We start from the raw sequence: 25,499 nt of genomic DNA on the forward strand, positions 1-25,499 counted from the left end.
CAGGGACAGACTGAAGACAGCGCAGAGCCGACAAAAGAGCTACTATGATCAGAAGCATCGTGAGGTCAGCTTTAAACCCGGTGATTCCGTATACCTCCGAGTATCTCCTATGAGGGGTCTGCAACAGTTCAAAATAAAAGGGAAGCTAGCCCCGAGATTTATTGGACCATTTTGTATAGAGGCACGAAGAGGCACGGTAGCCTACCAACTAGACTTACCCATGGAACTGTCAGACGTCCACGACGTATTCCACGTCTCACAATTGAGAAAATGTGTGAGTAACCGAGAGAAGCAGGTATCCCATGAGAGCATTGATGTGCAACCAGACCTCACCTACAGAGAGAGGCCAGTAAAGATTTTAGAAGAGTCTGAACGGAGGACCCGTCAGAAAACGACAAAGTTTTTCAGAGTTTAGTGGAGCAACCACACTGAGGATGAAGCCACATGGGAAAGGGAAGACTTTCTTCAGGCAGAATATCCATATCTATTTGAGGATCAGCAGAAATCTCGAGGACGAGATTTTTCCTAAGGGGGTAGGTGTTGTGACACCCAAGTTTTTATTTGGATTTTTTCAAAAGATTTTATTTGACTTGAGGGAGGTGATTCAAATTTTTCCTCAAAAGAACTCTCCCTTTCAAATATATTTTTTATGGCAAAAGTTTTATTTGGATTCACCCAAGATCTGTCTTTGGTCTTGGAGGTTCTTGCTTTTTATTTTGACTCAAGGCAAATGCTTTTCACTTGAGGAAAATGACTTTTGAAAATCTCTTTGAAAATGCACTATGGCTTTTGGAATAATCCTTTGCCACTTTCAACAATTCCTTCTTGCCATGGCCTTAGTGCAAATCCACTCTCCTAAACCTTCCCTCATCTCTGGATCATGTTTTGCATCACATCCAGCAAGTTGTACCTCTCCATATAATTTTTTTCCATTCAAAACATATTCAAACAAATTTCTGTCTTCTATTCTAGCCATTGGTGATTTACAAAGGAGCTACACTTTCTGCTTTGATTCTTGCCCCCAAACCAACTCCCCTCCCTAGTCCTTTGAACCCTCAACCAAGATCCATGAAGATCCACTGGTCTTCAGTTCAAAATTTTCAAACTACACTTGCTGCAAGTTTGGGCCAGATTTTTCAAATTTGGTGAAATTCATTCAAAACTTTCTCCAAAAATTCCAAGTAAAATCAGGCAGCCTCTGGGTGCATTGAGTGGTCACCTCACCAAGTACCAGCTCCAGAAAAAAAAATCTCATTGCCAAATCCTTCTGTCGAACACCTGCAGTGCATTGTCAAAATCAGGTTCAGAAAGTTCAGAGAACATTTCAGTGCACTGTCGTTTTCTTCAGAACCCGACGTCGATCTCGCCAGTGCCGCTGTGTCGCCGTGTTCCCTGTCCCCTCCCCCTTGTCCTCTGCACCGCACGAGCGTCTGGCACCTTGCGGACGTCGGCGACGAGCAGCAAAAGGTGCGCCGCCCCGTGACCGACACCAGCGGCGGCTTTCCGGCCGCCAGAGAGAGGCGCGGCGCTGACGGCGCACCCAGCGCCGCCCAAGCCACCGGAGCTCGCCGCGTGGCCTTCCACTCCCCCGAACGCGCTTCCACTCTCGTTGCGAACCGCAGGGCGCGGAGCGCGCTCTCTGCCGCCGTCGTGCCCGTGCGGCCACCTCACCGTGGACCGGCGCCGTTACGCCAAGACCAGCCGAGATTAGCGGGGGAACGGCACCATTAACTTCCACTGATGCTGCCTGGCCACTCAAACCTCCTGCCAATCCACTGCATCGCCGTAATTGCTCGCCGGAGATTCTCCGTTCATGGCCACCCCATCGATCCGCCTATAAATAGAGGCCCCGAGCTTCAACTCGAACCCACACCATCCCTGCACTCCACCTAGAGCACGCCTAGCCACTGGAAGGGCCCCGAGGAGGTCTCCTTCCTCGACTCCGGCCGCCGCGACCCGCCACGGGATCTAGCTCGATTCGCTCCCATGCGTGCGCCTCTGCCTCCCATCTCTTGCCAGTAGCTTCACTATGCATCCCTCCTTCTGACCCGCACTTCAATTCAAAGTTTGCAGCCCTCCACCGGAGTTCTCCAACACCACCCGAGCCGCCGTCCGCCGGAGAAAGTGTCGCCGTCGACGTGGTGCTCTCCGACGGTCGAGTCCACCACCCACCGACGCGGAAGAACACGCTGAAGCTCTTGGTACCCTCCGATCCTCCTAACTCGCCGTGGTTCGACGCCGGCGTCCACCGCAGTCTTCGGGCGTTGGCGAGCTTTTTAAACCTGACACGTGGGACCCCCTGTCAGCCTCTCTTCTGTTTCCCCTCGCGAACCGTTTTCTGTTGGCGCCTTCAGGCAAATACGCTTTCCTTCTTGAGCTTGCGCATTTCCAATCGAACCGTTTTCTGTTTTCTCAGTTAAAACCCTGGAACTTTTCTGTTTCATTACAGATAGGTCCCTGGACAGAAACCTTTATAACTTTTAAATGAAAAGGGATTTTTGAGTGATTCTTTTTCTGACATTCCTTAAATTTTGTCTAGTTGTTTATGGGATTTATTTGGAAATTTTTTGGAGAAGTTTCTGTACACGCGTTGGTTTTCACGTTAGTACCCGTTTTCGTTATTGCCGTAGGTTCCGGGAGAGGTGACGGAGCCGCGAACTTCGCCGAGCTAGACTCCAACTTCTCCGAACCAGGCAAGCATGTTTTAACATTTGATATGATAGGTGTTTTGCATGTTTGCGTGAAAGTTTGTGCGTGACGTATGAGTGTCGGTGAATACCTCGTTGCTTGTAAGGCAACTACCCGCATGTTCCAAAGTTGCGATGATCTCTGATGACAGATGGCCTAATCATGTGGTGAGATGAAGGGCAGCAAGGTGGTACTGTTGTAGCCTACCAGCCTTGCGTCATCCGACGAATTCCGACGTTAACGTGGACAGAACCACGTTATCGTTCTTCCCCCTCCCGTGCTGCCACATGTTTCATTTGCCAGGATGCGGTTTAGTAAGTTGGTAACCTCTTTCCGTGTACACACCAAACAGAGAGGCCGGGATGATGGTACCTTGGCCCAGGATTAAAGCCAGTCATCCGGTCAGGGGGCATGGGTGTTTCCGGTTGGGACCGAGAGGGGGGGCACCCCCTTAGAGCACGCGTATAGAAATTTGATCCCATGCTACGCGAGGTTGTAGCCTCCCCGTCTCAAGGTTTTTCTTGAACGTTGCCGAGGGTGATCCCTGGCTTCGGAATATTGAAATGGGTGTGTACTGGTTAGACGTGTTTCTTCCAAAACACCGTAAACGGAACTAGTCCCCGTGACTACGGAAATCCGTTGGCTGTGGTTAAGTACAAACTCTGTAGAGTCAAATTCTTCCATATCACCGTACCCATGATCAAGTAGTGAAATCAGTATATCCATATCTATCCGCGTGGAAAACTTGTCCCCGGTGAACAAGCTCAAGTGGTTAACCCAGTTTAAATGTTATTACTATTGTGGATGGACTAACCTTATTTTGTCTCGTACTTGTAATAATTTATAATCTCGAGCTACTGTATTTTTGAGCTTCAATATAAGCCCTTTATGTGATGTCGCTCAGACGTCCGACTGCGGCATGTTTTTGTTTCCAACTTTGAAATATAAGCCCTTTATGTGATGTCGCTTAGACGTCCGACTGTGGCACGCACTGCCTTTATTTTCTGTTATAAGCCCTTTATGTGGTGTCGCCCCGACGCCCGACTGTGGCATTATTATTCTGCAGTTTCCTCTCGAGGAGTCATTCAGACACTCGTTTGGCACCAGTATGATTATCCTTGCAGTTTCCTCTTGAGGAGTCATTCAGACACTCGTTTGGCACCAGTATTATTATCCTTGCAGTTTCCTCTCGAGGAGTCATTCAGACACTCGTTTGGCACCCAGTAATTATTATCTCTATGTCTGAACGCACTGGTTAACTTGTTTATATGCTTCATGTTTACATTTGTTATATCTTATGTCCGAACTGTCTTGCGAGTACTTTCATAGTACTCACCTGGCTTGTTGACTTGGCCAGATGTTGGCGAAGGCGATCTCTTGGATGAAGAGTTTGATAGCGCGTCCGATGCCTAGAGGAGTCCCAGTCAGTCCTGCGCGATCCCGGATATTGATCACTTGTATTATATACGCTTCCGCCACCCGCAATGAGTCTCCTCGAGCCTCACTCCGACGCTCGAAGAGTTGTAGTCTTCAGGAGCCATATCACTCACTTCGCAGTGATATTTCCACCTCCGTTTTTATTGTGAGTTAGTAGTTATGCCACCCTATCCGCCGTCTTGTTTTACCGGCGTGCATGTAATAAATTGTTGGGCAGTTTCCGCTCAACTTTGTATTATATTCAGTACTCCTGGTATTTTTCTTCTGTGACCATGATATTGTCTACCAGTGAGAAGGAATTATTCCTTACTGGTCCGTAAAAGGGATTGGTCTCTCAATAATTATATTATTGAAAAACCGGTCGTGACAGGAACACCGGCGAGAGCGGACGTGGCGCGGTCGTTAACGCTAATCCCCCCTAATTAGCCACCTCACTGCCACTGACAGTGGGCCCTAGTGCCCACTAATCTTCTAATTAGGCTAAACACACACCTGTTTAACCCTGTGACACTGATGTGTGGACCCCACGCGTCAGGTTTGACTCCAGTCAGCGATCTTGACTTGCTGACGCAAGCATGACGCAGTAATTGACTTTATGGATTTAAAATAAATCAGGAAATTCCAGAAATTGTCACAAACTTCAAAAATCATAGAAAATAATCTATAGCTCCAAATGAATAGGGTTATATATATGAAAATGATCAAAAAATCCAATCTTTCCATCTGCACTGGTTTCATGCATGATTAAGCAACTTAACCTTGTTGTTTAGTTCAAAACATGATAATGCACTATTTGAATCCATAACTTGAGTTTGAATTTAAACCCTTGGTTCAAATAAGCTCAAACCTTTCTGTTCTTAGTTGCATTAGCCCAACACACTCATCTTTCCATGTCATATGCATGCATCATATTGTTGCATATCGCCATGTATTGATATTGCTACCGGTGTGTTTTCCGCGGTAGGTTCTGCTCTTGAGGATATGCGCAAGTATCCACCTGAAGGGCGGTACCCCTCGACCATTTCTACAGGCAAGCAAAACCCCCTTGTTCATTCTGATACAATCCCACTCTCTCGCTCCTGCTCTCTTTTACTGCATTAGGACAACAACGATTCAACTATTACATGATGTGGTAGTTGAACCCCTTTCCTCTGCATGACCTGTCATTGCCACAGTAAATAGTTGAAACCCACTAGCATGAGTAGGAGTTGTTTGAGCCCTGATGTGCCTACTCATTCATGCTTGTTGTCATGCCTGCTATTGCTTAGAGTTGTGTCAGGTCTGATTCATCGGGGATGAATTGGAAAGTTGTGAACATGTCCTACTGTTGAGAGCTAAGTGTGTGAACACATTTGGTAAAGGTAGCGGTGAGAGGCCATGTAGGAGTACATGGTGGGTTGTCTCATTGAAACCGTCCTCAGGAACTGAGTTCTGTGTTTGTGATCCATGAACAGCTACTACCACACATTGGGTTCCGGTAACTCGACCCCTCTCGGCTTATTAATTAACCTGATCTCTGTCCAAGAGTTGCAACTAGTTTCTGGTGTTTGTAGGTAGTGCTAGTAGTCTACCAAGTGGCACCCGGTACACGTGGGCTTGGGACAGACTAGGTGCATTGGCATGGTGTACCAAGTGTCGGTGTCAAAACCGGCGGATCTCAGTTAGGGGGTCCCGAACTGTGCGTCTAAGGTTGATGGTAACAGGAGACAGGGGACACAATGTTTACCCAGTTTCGGGCCCTCTCTATGGAGGTAATACCCTTCTTCCTGCTTGATTATGATTAAAACCCTAGAAGTCTAGCCTGTATGATTATGATTGTGCCTCTATGGACTAAGCCCTCCGGTTTATATAGACACCGGAGGGGACTAGAGTTGTACAAAGTCAGTTACAGAGAAAGGAATCTTCATATCCAGACGCCAAGCTTGCCTTCCACGTCAAGGAGAGTCCCATCCGGACACGGGAAAAAGTCTTCGGTTTCGCATCTTTACAGCCCATTAGTCCGGCCCACGTCATACAGTCCGAACGCCTGAGGACCCCTTAATCCAGGACTCCCTCAGTAGCCCCTGAACCAGGCTTCAATGATGATGAGTCCGACGCGCAAATTGTCTTTGGCATTGCAAGGCAGGTTCCTTCTCCTGAATACTCCAACACGGTCTTCAATCACAACGAACGAGTCTGGCTCTGCAAAACAAGCACCACACACAACCGTAGAGAGTATAATATTTCACGAGTCCAATCTGCAGACAACTTTTTGTAGCGTGACATCACCTCTCTGCCCGGTATATTATTTCGAACCGTTTTCCTGCCGCTTCATATTTCAAGATGTGGTTTCTATTGGCACATCTTGTCGCAGCAGAGATCGTGTCCCCCTATTACGGGATTCTCATCAATACGGGCGTGGGTAATCCAACCGTGCCGTCTGCACAGCCCTTGGGAACAGGTGAGTTTTAAGGTGAGTGGGGAGGCATTTGATATTCACAGCCCTTATAAGGAGATAAGGATTCATTTCCTTCACCCACGCCTTCTCTCTCCCTTCCCTCCAATTCTCGAGCTCCAGCGCCCAAGTCCTCATCCTTTCCGCCTCAAGAAAGCACCCGACCATGTCCGAATCTGGAGCACAAGGCAAGTGGATGGCCTCCTCCGTCAAGGATAAGGATATCACCAAGCTTCGGGAGGCCGGGTACCTGGCGAAAGAAATCGCCCACCGGCTTCCGGCCGAGGGGCAGATCGTCCCCACCCCGAAGCCCAATGAGAGGGTGGTGTTCATCCCCCACTTCGTCTGTGGGTTATGGTTTCCTCTCCACCCTTCGTCCGCGGACCATGTTCTATTACGGGCTAGACTTCCACGATCTAGCCCCAAACTCTTTCCTCAATATCTCGGCATTTATTGTCGTGTGTGAGGCCTTCCTCCGCATTCCTCCCCACTATGGACTGTGGCTTAAGATATTCAACATGAAGCCGAAGGTGGTGGATGGTCAACACGCAGAGTACGGAGGTGCCATGGTGAGCAAGTTGCCCAATGTAACATGGCCCAAAGGTACCTTTGTGGAGACTGTCAAAGAGTGGCAGAAACTTTGGTTCTACATAACAGAGCCCCGCGATGCCACCTGAGCCGCGGCTCTCGAATTCAAGTCCGGAGCCCCAATGCGACTCACCTCCTGGCTAGAGAAGGGCCTGAATTGGTCTTCGTCAGACGAGCTGATAGCGCTGCAAACGCGCATCCAGAGCATGGTGGACAAGAACATCAAGCTCGTCAATGATATCCAGGTGATGCTAGTTCCTCGGATCCTTCCATGCTAGAGCCGGACTTGCCATTTGTGGGAATTCGATCCGGCCAAGCATCAGACCTTGCAACGGTTCTTTGGAACTACGCACTAAGATATCTAGAAGGTGCTCTTCAAGGGCAACGAGACGCCGCCGGAGACAACCGAGGACCGTGGGCATGCCCTAGCCCATCCCGCCAGTGCGGTAAGTCTTTTGCATTTCAAGGTGTATCCCTCGCTTGCTTGTTCAGGAAGGATACCTAAGCCTCACCATTTATTTTTTCAGGGTTGGACAAAGAAGGCGGAGCAGATTAAGTGTCCGGCTCCGCTGCCTGAGGAACCAGCCATCCCGCTTCTGAGGAAGATGCTGGTTCCAGCGCCTTACCAGGCGCGGGAGAAGAAGGCAAAGAAGAAGGTCAAGGGGGCCAGAAGTGGCCCCCACCGCAAGGGCGCTTTGGACGTGACGTCCGAAGACAATGAGACTCACTCCTCCGCAGCCGAAGACGACGATGAGGAGGAGGAAAAAAGCAACTCCCCCCCTGAGGGGGAAGGAAGAAGAGGGCGGCCTCCACAAATCTGGAGGAAGAGGCATCCAAGAGGGGGAAGGGCTCCCTCGTGGATAACTCCGCGTGGGACGTCGACAACAGCCCCGAACCGCGCCCCCGAGACATGCCCCTGGCCGAATCGTGAGTACTAAGAAACCCAGATGCATCCACATATCCGGCCTTTCCACTTCATAATTTTAACGTGTTGAATCATGCACTTGTAGTCCGGCTCGTTCCGACCTCGAGCGATCCTCATCTTCAGGGAATTCGCTGGACCTGAAGGTAATGGACAGCGGGTCCCTTCCGGCGGCCTCCTCTCCCAGGGCCATGGATGACACCGAGGTGTTGTCCCGCAGGATCCCAGGCCAGGGAGAGATGCAGGAGGCCAACAGGGCGGCGAAAGAGGGTGAATCCTCGGCCGCCGGACACGTGGGGGGAGCAAATCCCCATGGAGAATGGCGATGGGGACCGTATCCAGTGCGGCCCTCAGCCAAATACCATTTCGGAAGCCGGTGCGGTTCCGGATTCAGGCGAGCATCCTCCTTCAAAAGAAGGAGGTGTGCCTGTTTTGCCGGTGACCTCTGTCAAACCAGAGGCACCGGATACTCTACTGGAAGCACTGCAAGGCGCTTCCATTGTTGAGGAACACCGTATCCTTATGGGTACGGTGGTTGAGAAGGTTCAGTCCGTTAAGAGCGGACTGACCAAAGCCTGCACAAGCCTTCTAGCAGGTTTTGAGTTAAGCAGCGCAATTATGTAAACAGAATTTCATAGTATAGACAGTAGCCCCTGAGACACTGTTCGGTGCTCGAAAAGAAAAGACAAACAGAGGATCAAGTAATTTCCGCAGGAAACTAACTAAATATGTTTTATGTGAATAAGCAGGCGTCGTTGCTGGCCGCAACCTCGCACGCTGCTGAGGTCTCCGGACTAAAGCAGAGTCTGGAGCAGGCCGAGGAGGAGCTCGGCCGTGTAAAAAAGCAGCTGGAGGACAAGCAAGGTATGTGATGACCTTGTGTGTATCTGGAAAAGGATGAATAACTTGTGCTGACCATAGTGCCATGATATTTGTAGAAGCGACGACTGAGGTGGAAACCCTTAGGAAAGCACTGGCTGAGGCCAAAAAGAAAGCTGCAAAGGAGCAAGCCACCCGTGAAAAACACGAGGGCAGGGTTGGTGAGGTCCAGCAGGAGCTCCATGATGCCGTCAAGAAATGCGAGTGCTTGGAGTGCGACATTGCGAATCAAGAGACCGAACTTGCCAAGGCGCGCCAGAGCGCACAAGAGGCCCGGGTTGAGGCCCAGGGCACCCTCCAGGAAATCCAGGAGGCCAAGAAAATCACGGCGGGTAAGGCTTTTATTATGCAAAGCAAGTATGTGAAGAAGAGGTATCTCTTACTGACCCGGATTTGGAGTTTTCCAAGGGCGTTTGCAGATCTGCCACGCAGTGTTTCTGACGCTACGAAGTTCTTCCGAGCCGAAGAGGGGAGCTCGACGGAGAAGTTGTTCTGGTCGAAATACCTTGCGCCAGAACATCCGGTGCCCTTCAGCGATCAGCTGAAACAGCTGGTCGAACTGCATAGGGTGGCCGAACTGGCCATGAAGGACTTAATAATCCGGCTGTGGCCTGCCGAAGCCATACCCAGCAGCTACTTCGGTCTCGTGAAGCGGCTGGTCAATGCTTGCCGCCGGCTTGACGCCATCAAGCGGTCGGTCTGTATTGAAGGTGCGCGGATGGCCTTCCCCCGTGTCAAGGTGCGGTGGGCGAAGATGAATGTCGTCAAGCTTGCGACCGAGGGACCGCCCGAGGGCAAGGAGCACCACACGCCCGAGCGATATTTTAGTAATGTCCTGGAGGGATCCCGCATTGTAGCAGAGCAATGTGTGAAAGATGTAATCTTTGAATGAATACATTCATGTTATCTCGCCCTGTATTATGGAACAAAGACGATTATGTAATATAATGCTTATTAAAATTTTACCTCCTGTGTGGCCGTTTTTATGAAATCTGAGAGTTGGCCAGTCGTCGGCTTCAGCCCCCACGTGGTTAGTACGGGGGTGTTCGGGATGGAATCTAAACACTCTTGATCCAATTGTTTGGTCCTTGAAGGAGGTGTTTAGCGCAACGAACCAGGCAATCGGGCTATGTGGCTTTATCACTCTCACTTAGGCATAGGAGTTTGATAATAAAAATTTAGGCGCAGCCCCTAGTATCCGAACTGGGGTGCTGTAAAGCACCTGATCGGGTAAGAACCGATACATCGCATAGTGTGGAAAAATCGCTAAAGATTTGAAACCTCCGAAGAGCTGACCGGCACTCGCCGCATCATGACAGCCAGTTTTCGGCTTTCTCTATTGAGGTGCTCATCCGGATAAACCAGGACACAATCGCAGTAGTTCTCCCTTTACTACCCTAGCCGATATAGCGGAACTTAAGGTAGTAAGCACAAGAGCCGGGCAACCCAACTATTTACCAACGACATGATTCGGAGCCAATGCATATAATGCTAAATTCGGGGTGCCGAACTATACTGTAAAAAAGTGTTCGGACTTTAGTGCCGCATTGTGGGGTGCAATGAAGCCCCTAGCGGATTAGAGCATACCAACGTGTACGGGTGCAATAACATTATGAAAAAAGAAAAGAAAAGGAAGGGTAGCAAGCTAGTGCCGCAGAAGTTGGGCCGCAAACCGTTTCCATTATAGTTTGGTTAATACGTCAGAGCGTATTTGTACAAGTAGTGCGATAAGCAGCAGGGCTATTAATATGCCACGACCAAGGGAGAGCTGCGTGCGGGTCCTGAAAATAGGTAGGATGATCGTTTAAAGAGACCACCTAGAATCCCCCTATACGTCCTTGCTTCTTGCCTTCTTGGTGTATCTGTCCTTCGAAAGGACAGGTGATCAAGCCGTCAGGGAAGGCCAGTGAAAAAGAAACCTGAAAAAAGAGGAAAAAGAAAAAGTGAAAGTATGTGTGTCCAGGAGAGGTCAAGCCGTATTATGGATCACCATCTAGTCATGCCTCCGTCTATGCCCATGGTATTTTGAGTGCGTAGTTATGTACGCGCGGTACGAACACCACCACTTGGTCAGGACTGGGACTGAGGCCAAATTGCTAGTTGAGCTCTTGACGGGCTGGGCTGTCCTGCTGAAGAGTAGTCCGGACTCGTTTGACAGTGTCCAGGAGCTCTGCCGCCGAATTAAGGTTCTCCTTGAAAAGGCCGCTCTGTACTTCTGCTGCTAAAGCCGCAGTGTGCTCCTCGGTACGGAGGGAGCGTTCCGTGTTTCCATTGACTGTTATGACGCCATGTGGTCCTGGCATCTTGAGCTTGAGATAGGCGTAGTGTGGCACCGCGTTGAATCGAGCAAATGCGGTTCGTCCAAGGAGTGCGTGATAGCCACTGCGAAAGGGGACGATATCGAAGATCAACTCTTCGCTTCAGAAGTTGTCCGGAGATCCGAAGACAACCTCTAGTGTGATTGAGCCCGTGTAGCGGCCCTCCACACCTGGTATGACTCCTTTAAAGGTAGTCTTTGTGGGCTTGATCTGTGATGGACTAATGCCCATTTTGTGCACGGTATCCTGATAGAGCAGGTTGAGGCTGCTGCCCCCATCCATGAGGACTTGCGTCAGGTGGAATCCATCAATTATTGGGTCGAGGACCAGTGCGACTGAACCTCCATGATGAATACTGGTCGGATGATCCCTGCGATTGAAGGTGATCGGGCATGACGACCATGGATTAAATTTTGGGGCGACTGGCTCTATCGCATAGACGATCCTGAGCACGTGCTTGCGCTCCCTCTTGGGGATGTGGATAGCGTATATCATGTTCACCATTTTGACCTGAGGGGGAAACTTCTTCTCCCCCCCTGTGTTTGGTGGATGGGGCTCCTCGTCATCGTCCTCGCTCTGTGACCCCTTCTCCTTGTACTCGGCATTTAACTTGCCGGCCTGTTTAAAAACCCAACAGTCTCTGTTGGTATGATTGGCTGGTTTGTCGGAGGTGCCATGTATCTGTCACGGGCGATCGAGTATGCAGTCCAAGCTGGATGAGCCCGAATTGTTCCTTTTGAACGACTTCTTCCGCTGGCCGGACTTGGAGCCACTGAATCCGGTGTTGACCTCCGTGTCGTCTGTATTATCACCATTGTTTCGACGCTTGTGTCTGCTGCGTCGGGGCTTGCCGTTGCTATTTCTAGCTTCCGTAGTGCCAGGTTCGCTTGCATTGTTATTGCTACGGGCTAGCCAGCTATCTTCGCCTGCGCAAAAGCAGGTCATAAGTGCTGTAAGGGCTGCCATGGACTTCGGCTTTTCTTGGCCGAGATGTCGGGCGAGCCATTCGTCTTGGATGCTATGTCTAAAGGCCGCCAGGGCTTCGGCATTCGGACAGTCGATGATCTGGTTTTTTTGTTAAGAACCTAGTCCAGAGTTTCTTGGCTGACTCTCCGGGCTGTTGAATTATGTGACTTAAGTCATCGGCATCCGGAGGTCGAACATATGTACCTTGGAAGTTGTCAAGGAAGGCCTCTTCCAAGTCCTCCCAGCTGCCAATGGAGTTTTCGGGCAGATTGTTCAACCAGTGCCAGGCTGGTCCTTTGAGTTTTAGCGGGAGGTATTTGATGGCATGGAGATGGTCGCCGCGGGCCATATGAATGTGAAGAAGAAAATCCTCGATCCATACTGCGGGGTTTGTTGTCCCATCATATGATTCGATGTTTACGGGTTTAAACCCTTCTGGGAATTCGTGCTCCATTCCCTCGTCAGTGAAGCAAAGGGGGTGTGCAGCGCCTCTATATCGGGCCACGTCACGACGTAGCTCGGATGGAGTCTGTTTGCGGTTCTCGGCCCGGGCATGAGTATGATTATTGCGTCCGGCTAGGTAGCCATTGTAGCATTTCGGGGCACGTCCCCGCGATCCATAGATCGATCTGTCCTGACCTGCTCTACTGTCCAATTCGTGCCGCGGGTCATATGTATGTCCCCGAGCTGTTTTATCTCTGCCCTTATGGTGAGGTAGGGCGGGCTGGTGTTCGGCGTGAGCTGCCGCTTTGTCCCTACCACGTGGTGGTCGGTCAGCCGCATTGTGTGATGATGGTACGGGCTCCAGCGCCTCGTCATCGAGCTGAGGTAGCAATTTGCGCTTCGGGTAACTTTTGGCTAGGCGCTTGAGGCCGTATTCCTTAGCTGCCAGGACATCAGTCCATCTATCGTTGAGCAGATCTTGATTAGCTTGAAGCTGCTGCTGCTTCTTTTTCAGGCTCCTTCAAGTGGCTATTAGCCGATGCTTAAAGCGCTCCTGCTCGAGTGGTTCCTCAGGCACGATAAAATCCTCGTTGCCCAGGCTCACCTCATCCTCGGAGAGCGGAAGATAATTATTGTCCTCCGAGTCTTCGTGTATGGCCTGTTCATCAGGGCTAACTTGCCCATCTTCCCGATCGTCCTGTTTGGCAGTTTGCCCGTCGGGGTCTTCTCTGTCTTCGGCACCGTCCGGAGTGTTATCGTCTCCTATACCGGTGTTGCTGTCTTTTCTGCGGCGTGATTTAGAGCGGCGCCGCTAACGTCGGCGCTTTGGTTGTATCTCAGGAGGTTCATCCTCAACTGGATCTTGCTTGTCATCACCGCTATTCTCTTTGGGTGCATCCACCATGTATACGTCGTATGAGGAGGTGGCCGTCGAACGTCTGGTAAATGGCTGGTTTTCGGCCTGCTCGTCTCCAGCATCGTCGTCCATACCGTCGATGTCTTCGGAGCCGTAATCAAGCATGTCGGTTAAATCTTCAAAAGTGGCTATTAAGTGGGAGGTGGGTGGGAAGAAAATTCCCCGTCATCAGCCTCCAGCTCAAATTGGATATAATTCGGCTTTGAATCCCCTGCTAAGGAGAGGGTTTTTAATGAGTTTAGCACATCGCCTAAAGGTGAGTGCCGAAAGATGTCTGCGGAGCTGAATTCGACGATCGATGTCTGATCAAGCTCGACGTATGCGGTCGCACGTGGTTCGGAACCTGTAGCCGGAAACGAGTTCGAGGTTCCAGTGGCACAGATTCCACCCGAGGTTGGGTCTGTGTGCGGCTCCAACGCCACTGAGTCTGCGGCTTCCGTGGCGGGATTGAGCTTCCCATCCTCGGATGGCGCGATCTGCTCCGGATCTAGGGCCAGAGCAGTTACAGGCGCTATCCCCTGGGTGTGGTCTGATGACAGATATAAGTCATGTTCCTCGCGGTGGCAGGGAGCGGCTGCCGTGGGCGTGAATCCATCCAAGATCAAGTCTCCGCGGATATCAGCGACGTAGTTCATGCTTCCAAATCTGACCTGATGGCCAGGGGCATAGCTGTCGATCTGCTCAAGATGGCCAAGCGAGTTGGCCCACAGTGCGAAGCCACCGAATACGAAGATCTTTCTGGGGAGGAAGACTTCCCCTGGACATCATTGTTGTAGATGATTGACGGGGCCATCGAACCTTTTGGAGACGACGCAGCGGAACTCTCAATGAAAGCACCAATGTCGGTGTCAAAACCAGCGGATCTCGGGTAGGGGGTCCCGAACTGTGCGTCTAAGGTTGATGGTAACAGGAGACAGGGGACACAATGTTTACCCAGGTTCGGGCACTCTCTATGGAGGTAATACCCTACTTCCTGCTTGATTGATCTTGATGCATATGAGTATTACAAGAGTTGATCTACCTCGAGATCGTAATGGCTAAAACCCTAGAAGTCTAGCCTGTATGATTATGATTGTGCCTCTATGGACTAAGCCCTCCGGTTTATATAGACACCGAAGGGGACTAGGGTTGTACAAAGTCGGATACAGAGAAAGGAATCTTCATATCCAGACGCCAAGCTTGCCTTCCACGTCAAGGAGAGTCCCATCCGGACACGAGACAAAGTCTTCGATCTCGCATCTTCACAGCCCATCAGTCCGGCCCACGTCATACAGTCCGGACGCCCGAGGACCCCATAATCCAGGACTCCCTCACCAAGCGTCGCCCGTTGGGTGGGCTTGGGAACCCTGCTCACATCGTTTGGGGCCGTGAGCAACACCCCGGCCGGATCTCCTTGCGGATGGAACCCGAATAGGTGATAAACCTGGACTAGAGACTTGTGTGGTTAGTCAGGTCGTGGCCGACTCCCTCTCCAGGCTTCCGCTTGAAGGTTGCCGAGATACACGACGTGTACATGGTGGTAAGTGGCGAGAGCGTGTGTGAAGAAGTACACCCCTGCAGGGCTAACATCATCTATTCGAATAGCCGCGTCCGCGGTAAAGGACTTCTGGGTTGCCTATACAGTTCATAGACAAGTGAAAGTGGATACTCTAAAATGCGCAAGATAAGCGTGAGTGCTATGGATGGCCTTCTCGTAGGGAGACGGGAGCGGATCCATAGTGGTGTATTGATTTGGTGAATATGTGGACTCGTGTGCGCCACCTCAAAAGACTTACTTGCAGTCGTAGTTCAGGATAGCCACTGAGTCAAAGCTAGCTTGCTGCTGTTAAACTCCACCACCCCTTTGTTGATACTGATGCATATGTAGATAGTTTTGATGTAAGTCTTGTTGGGTACATTTGTACTCACGTTTTCTTAATTTATGTTTTTGCGGAGAGACTTCAGCCTCACTAGTAGTTTCGCATGGACTTCAACGTTTAGCTTCTTACCTCAGCTACGATCTTGTGCCCTCGGCAGGGTCATGTAGATAGTCACGCTTCTCAGCCTTTTTCATTTGTAGTTGTCTGTACTCAGACATGTTATACTTCCGTTGCTTGTATGCTCTGTATGTTGGGTCATGTGACCCATGATTGTAATTCTTACTATGTATGACTTTTCGGAGCCCCCTGAATAAATAATTTGAGTCGTAGAGTTTTGTTGTGATGCCATGTTGTATTTGCACATATCGAGCATATTGTGTGTATGATTTTGAAATGCTTGGTATGTGTGGGATCCGACAACCTAGTTGTTTATTCTTGGTAACCTCTCTTACCGGGAAATGTCTCCTAGTGCTTCCACTGAGCCATGGTAGCTTGCTACTGCTCCGAAACACTTAGGTTGGCTGGCATGTGTCCTTCTTCGTTCATGTGTCTGTCCCCTCGGGGAAATTTCACGCGTTGTTCCTTTAAGTCCTTGTAGCTTGCTACGACTTGGGTTCATACGTTGATGACTGACACGTTCGTTGCTGGGTCATGTATGCCTGTCCCTGTAAGTTAGATTCACGACTAGTCATGTCGGCCCGGGTTCTTTGTCATATGGATGCTAGCGACACTATCATATACGTGATCCAAAAGGCGCAAACGGTCCCGGGCCAGGTAAGGTGGCAACCGTGGGAATACCGTGCGTGAGGCCGCAAAGTGATATGATGTGTTACATGCTAGATCGGTGTGACTTAGGATCGGGGTCCTGACACCAAAAGGACAAAAATAAACAATCATGTTCAGAGTATGTGTGGAATTAAGATTATTATAAAAGTGACACATATCTTAGACAGAGAATTGCAATGTTGTGGTCATAATCATACCCCAAGTTAAAAAAATAAGCCAATGGCTTTCATATTCTAGCAATATATCATGGTTCAAACATCATGTAACAATGAGAGGAAAACAGATATGACAGGGCCTACTCATATTCTACCATAGCACTTACTACAGTTATCATATCAACTCTAAGCAATAACATGTATTTTTATAAAAATCTTGGAAATGAGAGTAACATATAGCAATCATGAGCTTATACTCATAATATCTATTCTAACAATCATTAGATGCCAATTGTTCTCATATCAACTCTAACAATAACTTGTGTGGTCATAAAAATCTAGAAATGAGAGGAACATATAGCAATGATGTGGTTATAGACATACTATATATTCTAAATTTGTAACAATGAACAGGCAGTCGTATTCATAAGGTAAAGATGTGTATTTTGCATTGAATGTGGCAGCGTGGTTGGACTTGTGGCTTGTGATAGCTTGCATGGTGATGGGCACATGTATCTACACATGTGGATTTGGCATGAATGATTCAAGCTTGGCGTTCTTAGACCGGTCACATTTGTCCTCGACTTTCTTCATCGTTGTACACACTGACGATGTCTTTTCGGTAGCTTCTTCTGTACAAGCGATGTTCACATCATCCTCCCTTCCTTGAAAAAAAGTCATCCCCGACTTTCGTCTAGCTGGAACGTATCATGCAGAAAAGCAAGAATGTGTGTAGTACATATATTCCTGGGCAAATGCATGAATTCATGGACCGTAGGAAAAATTGCAGCACATGAAGGTACATTATTAGAAACTAAAGCATGTTGTGGAGACTGCAAACTGCCATGTAACTCATCATTTGTGTCATGCAGATCAAAGTATACATTACTATGTTCACTAATGGGTGCAGCAAAGACAATAGACAAAGAGGAAAAATTATCAGGCAAACATTTGATTTGCTTCCACAAAATATGTATAGATAAATTAAGTGAACTCATATATACTACTAGAACACAAGGCATCAACAAATCAGAAGTTGAGACACTCAACGGAAATATTTCAGAATTGATAGGAAGCATACTATGCATAGTACGATCCGTTGATTTAGGTTGGTCACAATTTATTATCCCATCGGGGGTCATAGGAAGCAAGTTAATGGTTTTTCCTTCAAACACGAGAGTATACGAATTTGTTCTACCGTGATGAGTAACACTATTATCATTTTGCCAAGGTCAACCTAACAATAAAGAACAAGCTTGCATAGGTGCGACATCACAGTCAACGTAATCATGATATGAACCAAGTGTAAAATGAACTCGCGCACGACGTGTCACCTTAAACTTACCACATTCGTTGAACCATTGGATGTAATATGGATGGGGATGTCTCGTAGTGGTGAGGGAAAGCTTCTCTACCATCTCCATACTCGCCAAATTATTGCAGCTTCCACCATCAATGATCACATGAACCGAATGTCCTTTGACAACAAACTAAGTTTGAAAAAGATTACGACGTTGAGGCATCTCAGCATGCCCCACCTGGGCACCAATTACTTGCATGGTTACAAGGCTTGGTTACTGATCGGCCATCTCAGCATTAATATGTATCGCCTTTGTGTCATGCTCCTTGGTGTCACCTGCATCATTAGGGCAAGCATAGCATGTGTATCTTCACCCAAATCACTAGCAGAGGAGCACTCACCGTCTTCCCGCACAATGAATGTACGTTTATTTGGGCAGTCCCTCATCAAATGCCCGCCACATTTGCATATATGACACTTCATGTTCCTTGTGCGTCCAGACGAAGTGGTGGGTGCTAGAGAAACTGCTTTTGAAGCCTCAGATGATTGTGGAGCTGATTTTGAACTTGATGGGTGTGCACCATTGTTCAACATAAGTGGTGTTGACTCAGTAGTGGTCGGAACGGTAGAAGAGGGTGTCCATGATGAGCGGCGACCTGCAGAAAAATTACCTCGTCCCTTGTTGTGTCGTCCCTGTACTTCCCTTTCAGCTTTACAAGCAAAATGAAACAAACGAGTAATAGAATTGTACTCCTTATAGTCCAATATATCCTGAATATCACGATTCAAACCACCTAAAAATCTAGCCATCATAGCATCAACGGTTTCAACTAATCCACATCGCATTAAGCCAGTTTGCAATTCTTGATAATAATCCTCTACAGAACTACTACCTTGTTTTAAACGTTGCAATTCATTTAGTTTGTCACGAGCATAATATGAAGGTACATAACGTTGTCGCATAGCTCGTTTTAAAGCATCCCAAGTAGTAGGTATATTGTTTGCATTAACACGGCAATACTCACTCCACCAAATATAAGCAAAGTTTGTAAATTCACTAGTGGTTGCCCTAACACTTTGGTTCTCAGGAATATCAGGACATGCAAATTTTTGTTCAACAGAATGTTCCCAATCGAGATAAACATCTGGATTATATTTACCATTAAAAGCAGGCATAGTAAATTTAATTTTAGCACGGGAGTGGTCATAATCTCGAACATCATACCTGTGTGGACCTCGTTCCATACCTTGACGGTTGAAACGTAGTTGTCGATGAGCACGGTCATTGTGGTGGTCGACTGCTTGGTCGTCCTCGGTATCACCGGAATAATCCGCGTAGTTATCCCCATATTCATCATTGACACAGGGAGGAATGCATTGTTGCCGGTGTATGGTGGCGGCATCAGTGGCAGTAGCTGGATGTTGGGGTGACCCGTGGGCACACGCTGAGCTCGCGAAATAGCGGCGCCACCCGTGGAGTTGCGAGGATCAACGTTGTTGTTGATGGGGGGTGCAGTGCGCAACTCGTCCAGACGTGGCAAGATGTCCTTTAGCTGTGTGTTCGCAACACCCTGTGCATCCTCTATGGCCTTGAGCCTCTCTTCGGCCGCAATCTGAGCACCCTCAAGTTGGGCGAGAAGCTCGCTGGTGACTTTCACATCTGCGGTGAGGCCCTCAAGTGTGGGTTGTTCCTGTGCCATTGTTAGTGAAAGAGAAAAAAACACAGTGTATAATCCCTATCAACTAGTAGGACGTGGTTGAGAAAATTCGCTCACACTCAAGCTTAGTATCAAATTCTTACTTGTTCTTACCAATGCAACAGGTGGTGATCGGCGCTTTGGTGTTGGCTTCAAACTACCAATGGAGATTGAATGGAGCGATAACCAGGAATCAGTAGAGCGGGGACCTGTAGTTATTGGTAGGAAAAAGTCTAGCTTAGCAAAGGCCTCTCAACTCACAATATTAGTGGCACAATTTAGCAAAAAGCAATGCAAGTTGAATAATTGTTCAAACTCCTAGCTAGTGCTGGCAGTCGACTAGTAAGAGATAAAACAATCTAAGCCTAGATACTGAATCAAGTGAATGGAAATCGATGAAAATATGATAGCTCTAAATAGCTAAATATAAGTGAGGTACACGTCGGTATAAGAAAACTTGAAAATAGAGGATCAATGGTGCAGTGTGAAGCGCGTAGCAACAAAAAGAATGTTCCTGATGGCAAACAGCCCAAAGCAGATGCTAGCCGGCCTGAATTTTGCAACCTTTTTCTCCTTTTTCCTTTTTTTTCTTTTTTCTTTGTTTTTTTTCTTTTTGGTGTCAAGCCGGTTACTAGCAGAAATCACGGACACACATTAAAACTGAAAAAAAATGCAAAGCTACTGTAAAAGATGATACCACGAAAGCTAGCTAGATGTGCTTCCGTTGTTGAGATTAGCTAGTACTAGTGCACAAGATCAGCCTGATGGAAAGCGTGGCGCGTGAAGGCAGACACAGATGATGAGATGTCTTGTTACTCGCATGAGACAAATGCGTGAGGCGGATAGGTGGCAGGCAGATGGATAGGACGGACTCTAACCGCTGGAAATCTACTGCTATTTTTTCTGTGTTTGGTACTGCGTGGAGAAAAGATATGTGCAACTGGCTCAGATTTTGTATGCGTGAAAAGTGGCGTGCAACGATGAGAGCACGGACGAACTTGCGGCGGATTGTATTATACAGACAAAAACCAGCACTAGTATTAGATGAATGCAACCAAAAATTCAACTACACAAATACTAGATGCAAAATTGCTAGAGGCTAAAAAGGTAGGTGCAGCGGATGAACTAATCTAATTTTTTTGGCTTTTTGCGGGTTGTAGGACTGAAAAATAAACTAATCTAACAAAACTGTAAAGCTCTCACCGATGAGCCTGAAAACTGATACCACTTGATGTGAACTGGGGACCCGATCTTTCGATGAGAGGGAGATAACTACGATTTTGGGTGGGACTTGACCCTCACGATCTGACTACCAACCGTACAGGGAGAACCGTACACGACGGATATCCACGGAAATCGCTGAACCAACTCCACGGCGTTATCGACCAAGCCAATGGTGCGATCGACCTATCCTGCAAGCCAATCAAAGAACATGCAAGAAAATAATAGCCAATCTGAAATTGTGAATATGCTAGATGGAATAATCTCACAAGATGGGGTTCCGATAGGATGTCTTGACGGTCGCACTAGCCGCTACGAGCGAAGACAAATAAGAGTAGCAATAGCTAAACTTCTCTAAACAAAACCCCAGTCTAATCCCTAGCTGTAATTAACTATTTATTAGACGCAGAGACGCGCCCGAGACGCACGGGGGTGGCAGAGTCCGGACACTCTTGACGTGATGGGCCAGGTCGACTCCTTGATGGCATTGTCATATGCAGCAGGCGGCCCACTCTTTTTATTGTTATAATTTTGCATTGGACGTGGCAGCAACAATAGTAGTTAACCCACCAATACGCATGCATAGCGGACTCACCGCCGTCGTCCGCTGCCTTCCTTCCCGGCGTCCAATGCCCCCACCAGTCCCCTTGCCGCCTCCCGAGTCCGGGCGGGTCGCCGCGCATCCACCGGGGTTCCTTCTTTTCGGGTCCGCAGCCGCAGCTCGTCGGATTCGCTCGGCAGTTTAGTTTCCCTCGGTGAGGCGGCTCCCTACGGGGAGCTACGCCGTCACCCCGGGCGCGCGGAAGACGAAAGACGAGTGAGCAGCATCTCGGAGCATCCGCATCATTTTTGCTGAAGAGGAAGAAGGGATGCACGAGCGAGCCGTTTGGATTTGTTTGTGCGATCTCGGTAACAAACATGTCGTTTGAACTTTGAAGGGATCTCACCACTCCAGCCTCTAGTTTGATGCTGCTGTAGAACCTGCCGGTTGTGCTGTTGGCAATCCTCTGCACCTACCACAGCTCTGCCAGTCGCAGTCTGCAGTCCACACGCGTTCTCATTCAGAGGTCTTTGGTTCTCTTGCACACACGTTCACACTCACCTGCCGTGCAGTCAAGCATGCCTTCACGTCCATGTCTGGTAGCCAAATCCTTCAAAAGTCATTTTCACCCAAGATCATCCAAGGCAGCTCCAACCTTAGCACCCCCTATTGTTCTTTCACATTGACATCATGCCCTCTGTCTTGTCTCTACTCTGTATTTTGCTCAGCCTTTTCTGTTTCAACACCTCAATACTAGCTGCAGCCTCCAGCACAAGCAAACATGTCCAACATCGATCGCCATGCCCTCCTCTGCTTCAAGTCCGGCATCAGCTCTGATCCCCTTGGCATCCTACACTCATGGAGCAATGGCTCGCTTGACTTTTGCAGCTGGAAAGGGGTCGCTTGCGGCACCAAGTTTCCACCCCGGGTGGCCTCTCTGAACCTCACCGCCGCTCGTCTCGGTGGGCAGTTATCTGGATGCGTATGCAACCTGACATTTCTTTCCCGGATGAACCTTGCTAATAATCATCTGTTAGGAACCATCCCCGAAGTGTTGGGTAAGCTTCCAAACCTCCATACGCTGAATCTTGCCGGCAGCAATCTTCAAGGTAACATCCCTGATTCTTTAGGCGCTGGCAGTTTTCTTAGCTATGTCGACCTTGCAAACAACACACTTACCGGCAAAATCCCTCTCTCATTAGCCAGTAGCTCCTCACTCAGCACACTTATACTGTCATGTAATAGCCTCTCAGGAGAGATCCCTTCTACTTTGTTTGGTAATGCATCCAACTTACTATCGTTGATCTCCAGATGAATTATTTCACTGGTCCCATCCCACATTTCCATAAGGTCACAACACTCAAATTTCTTCGTCTGACAGACAACTTCCTCTCTGGGAGCATACCTCCTTCAATAGGAAATGTTTCTTCCCTCACTTCTATATTGCTCGGCCGAAATAGGTTATCTGGATTAATTCCAGAGACTTTGAGTCACATTAAAGAACTTCTTGAGCTTGATCTAAGTTTCAACAGTTTATCAGGGAGTGTCCCGTCGTCTATTTACAACATGACATCACTATGTTACTTTAGCGTAGGCAGCAATACACTTGTTGGACAGATACCATCTCACATTGGTTACTCGCTATCAAACCTCCAGTTGCTTATCCTGGGAAGCAACAGACTAAACGTCCTGATCCCTGCTTCACTAGCCAACATGTTAAATCTTCAAATACTTGATCTTTCAAACAACTCGCTACATGGATCTGTTCCATCTCTTGGTTCCTTGTCAAACTTGCATCAGTTAGATTTAGGAAGGAACTTGCTAGAAGCACATGACTGGTCATTTCTTACATCTCTGGCAAATTGCACCCAGCTGACAAAGTTGTCCTTGGAAAGGAATGCTCTAAATGGCAGCCTACCTATATCCATTGTTAATCTTTCCAGGAGGCTAGAAGATTTATCGCTTGGGTCAAACCAAATTTCAGGCTCCATACCTGTAGAGATTGGCAATCTTGTTAATCTCTTTTCGCTTGGGATGGAAAGCAATTTTCTTTCTGGAAGCATACCTTCTTCCATCGGCAAGCTACGAAACCTCTATATCCTAAATCTGTCAAAGAACAAATTATCAGGTCAGATTCCTCCCTCAATTGGTGATGTTACTCAACTTTCTGAACTTCACCTTGATGGTAACAACTTGAGTGAAAATATACCTGGTAGTTTAGCTCAGTGCATGGGGCTTTTTGAACTAAACTTGTCTCAAAACAATCTTGATGGCTCGATATCAGTCAGACTTTTTGCTGACCTTCTATTCGCCTGGAGTCTGGACTTCTCACACAACAATCTCACAGGGGAACTACCACCGGTACTTGGTACATATGGCATTGGTAGTGGTCTACTTTCCCTTCACATCGAAGGAAACAGGTTTCATGGACAAATTCCAGAAAGATGGCATCTATTAGTATCAACCCGGCAGCTTAATCTTTCTCACAATGGCTTATCCGGTGTCGTGCCCAAATTCTTTGAGCAACTTGATAAGCTAGAGCAACTTGATCTCTCTTACAACAACTTGGAAGGGGTTGTTCCTGCAAGTGGTATCTTCACGCATTCTGCTGCAGTAGTTTTGGATGGCAACAAGGGACTCTGCTGAAATTCCCCCAGGCTAGCGTTACCAATTTGTCCTGGCATCTCAGGTTCAGCAACTAAAGTGAAGCATCATCTGTCATTGCTGGTGACCTCGTTGCTAATTGTACTACCACCACTTACTATTGGTTCCCTAGTCTTGATATGGTTTATGCTCACTATTTGGAAGAAAGGGTCGTTTCCATTTTCATGATGGGATCTTGTGTCCAAGATGTTTCCTAATAGAAGAGAAGTGCATACAGCCCCGTGCCATGACGAGAAGAAGCTGAAGAGAGTGTCATACGAGGACATTCTTAAAGCTACCAACTGGTTTTCTTTGGTCCATACTATCAGCTCAACTTGTACTGGTTCAGTTTATGTTTGTAGGTTCAAGTCCGACAAGAGCCTAGTTGCCATCAAAGTATTCAACTTGAATGAACCTGGTGGATACAATAGTTACCTTATTGAGTGTGAAGTGCTGCGAAGCACCCGCCATAGAAATATAATGCGGCCTGTGACACTGTGCTCAACATTGGATTCACAAAACCATGAGTTCAAAGCACTGATCTTTGAGTTCATGGTTAATGGCAGCCTGGAGAGATGGTTGCATTCGGAGCAACACAATGGAATCCCAGACAAAGTGCTAAGCTTTGGGCAGAGGATATGCATAGCAGTAGATGTGGCTTCTGCTCTTGATTATGTTCACAATGAACTGACGCCTCCTTTGATCCATTGTGATTTGAAGCCAAACAATGTCCTTTTGTATGATGACATGACTGCACGGCTCAGTGACTTTGGCTCAGCGAAGTTTCTATCACTAGGTCTGCTAAGTCCTAAAAGCCTAGATGAAGTTGGAGGGACAATTGGATATGTGGCACCTGGAGAGGAACACTAAAGAGACCCATGATGGTGTTACTTGAAAGGGATGAAATGACTGAATAAGTAGACAAGTATGGGCAAGGCAGATAAAATGATTCGGTGCTCGAGCTCAGATGCTCCCGAAATCATCGGCGTCCATTCGTGACTTGGGATTCGAACAATTGGGTCTGACACGCCTGAACGGAAACACTGGGAAAGAATCGTACGATGGCTATACTGTATGGAATAGGGCCGGTTTCGTGGGCCCAAATTGTATGGGCGTACGCCCCACCGCGCGTGGACGTCCTGGTCCGTGGACCAGAACGTTGCCTTTTGTGCTGAGCCACGGATCAGATTACGACCTCCCTCAATATGTTAGGGCCTCCGGCGGCTGCGCGTTTCCCCGGCGACTCCGGGTCCGGGATGGAAGATGTGGGGCTTGAGTTCTTGTTGGATGCCGTCGACTGGTTCCCACTATGGGAGGAATTCACCGACAGCCTTGAACATCTAGGTCTGCTTCCTCTGGCATAGTTAACGCCACGTCAAGCCAACCCTGGCGTGCCGGCGGTTTCAAATGTCGGTTATGGATGGGGCAGCAAGTTTGGTGGCGTTGGCCCGGAGAAGGCAGAGGGCGGCATGCGCCAGCAACGGGAGGCATCTCCCACTGGGTCTGCGCAGTCAGCTGACAGGGTCAATCCAGAGGCGCACGAGGCCCTTGCTCTTGCCGCGGACCTCCATGCTCAATCCGTGTGTGTTGCATCGGACTGCCTCGAGGTGATCACCTATATCCATACTGGTGCCTCATGTCGATACTTTGCTATCTTGGAGGAGATCAAGCACAGGATGCGTTCGATCCAAGATTTACAGTTTGT

General features: G+C 48.4%; 1 pseudogene; it reads left to right on the top strand.

Moving 5' to 3' along the window:
• The first annotated feature begins 22,717 nt into the window (after window positions 1–22,717).
• Window positions 22,718–24,664, top strand: LOC109760617 (probable LRR receptor-like serine/threonine-protein kinase At3g47570; annotated as a pseudogene).
• Window positions 24,665–25,499: the final 835 nt, after the last annotated feature.

Source organism: Aegilops tauschii, chromosome 7, assembly GCF_002575655.3.
Source record: "Aegilops tauschii subsp. strangulata cultivar AL8/78 chromosome 7, Aet v6.0, whole genome shotgun sequence".
In the NCBI taxonomy this organism is placed as follows: Eukaryota; Viridiplantae; Streptophyta; class Magnoliopsida; order Poales; family Poaceae; genus Aegilops; species Aegilops tauschii.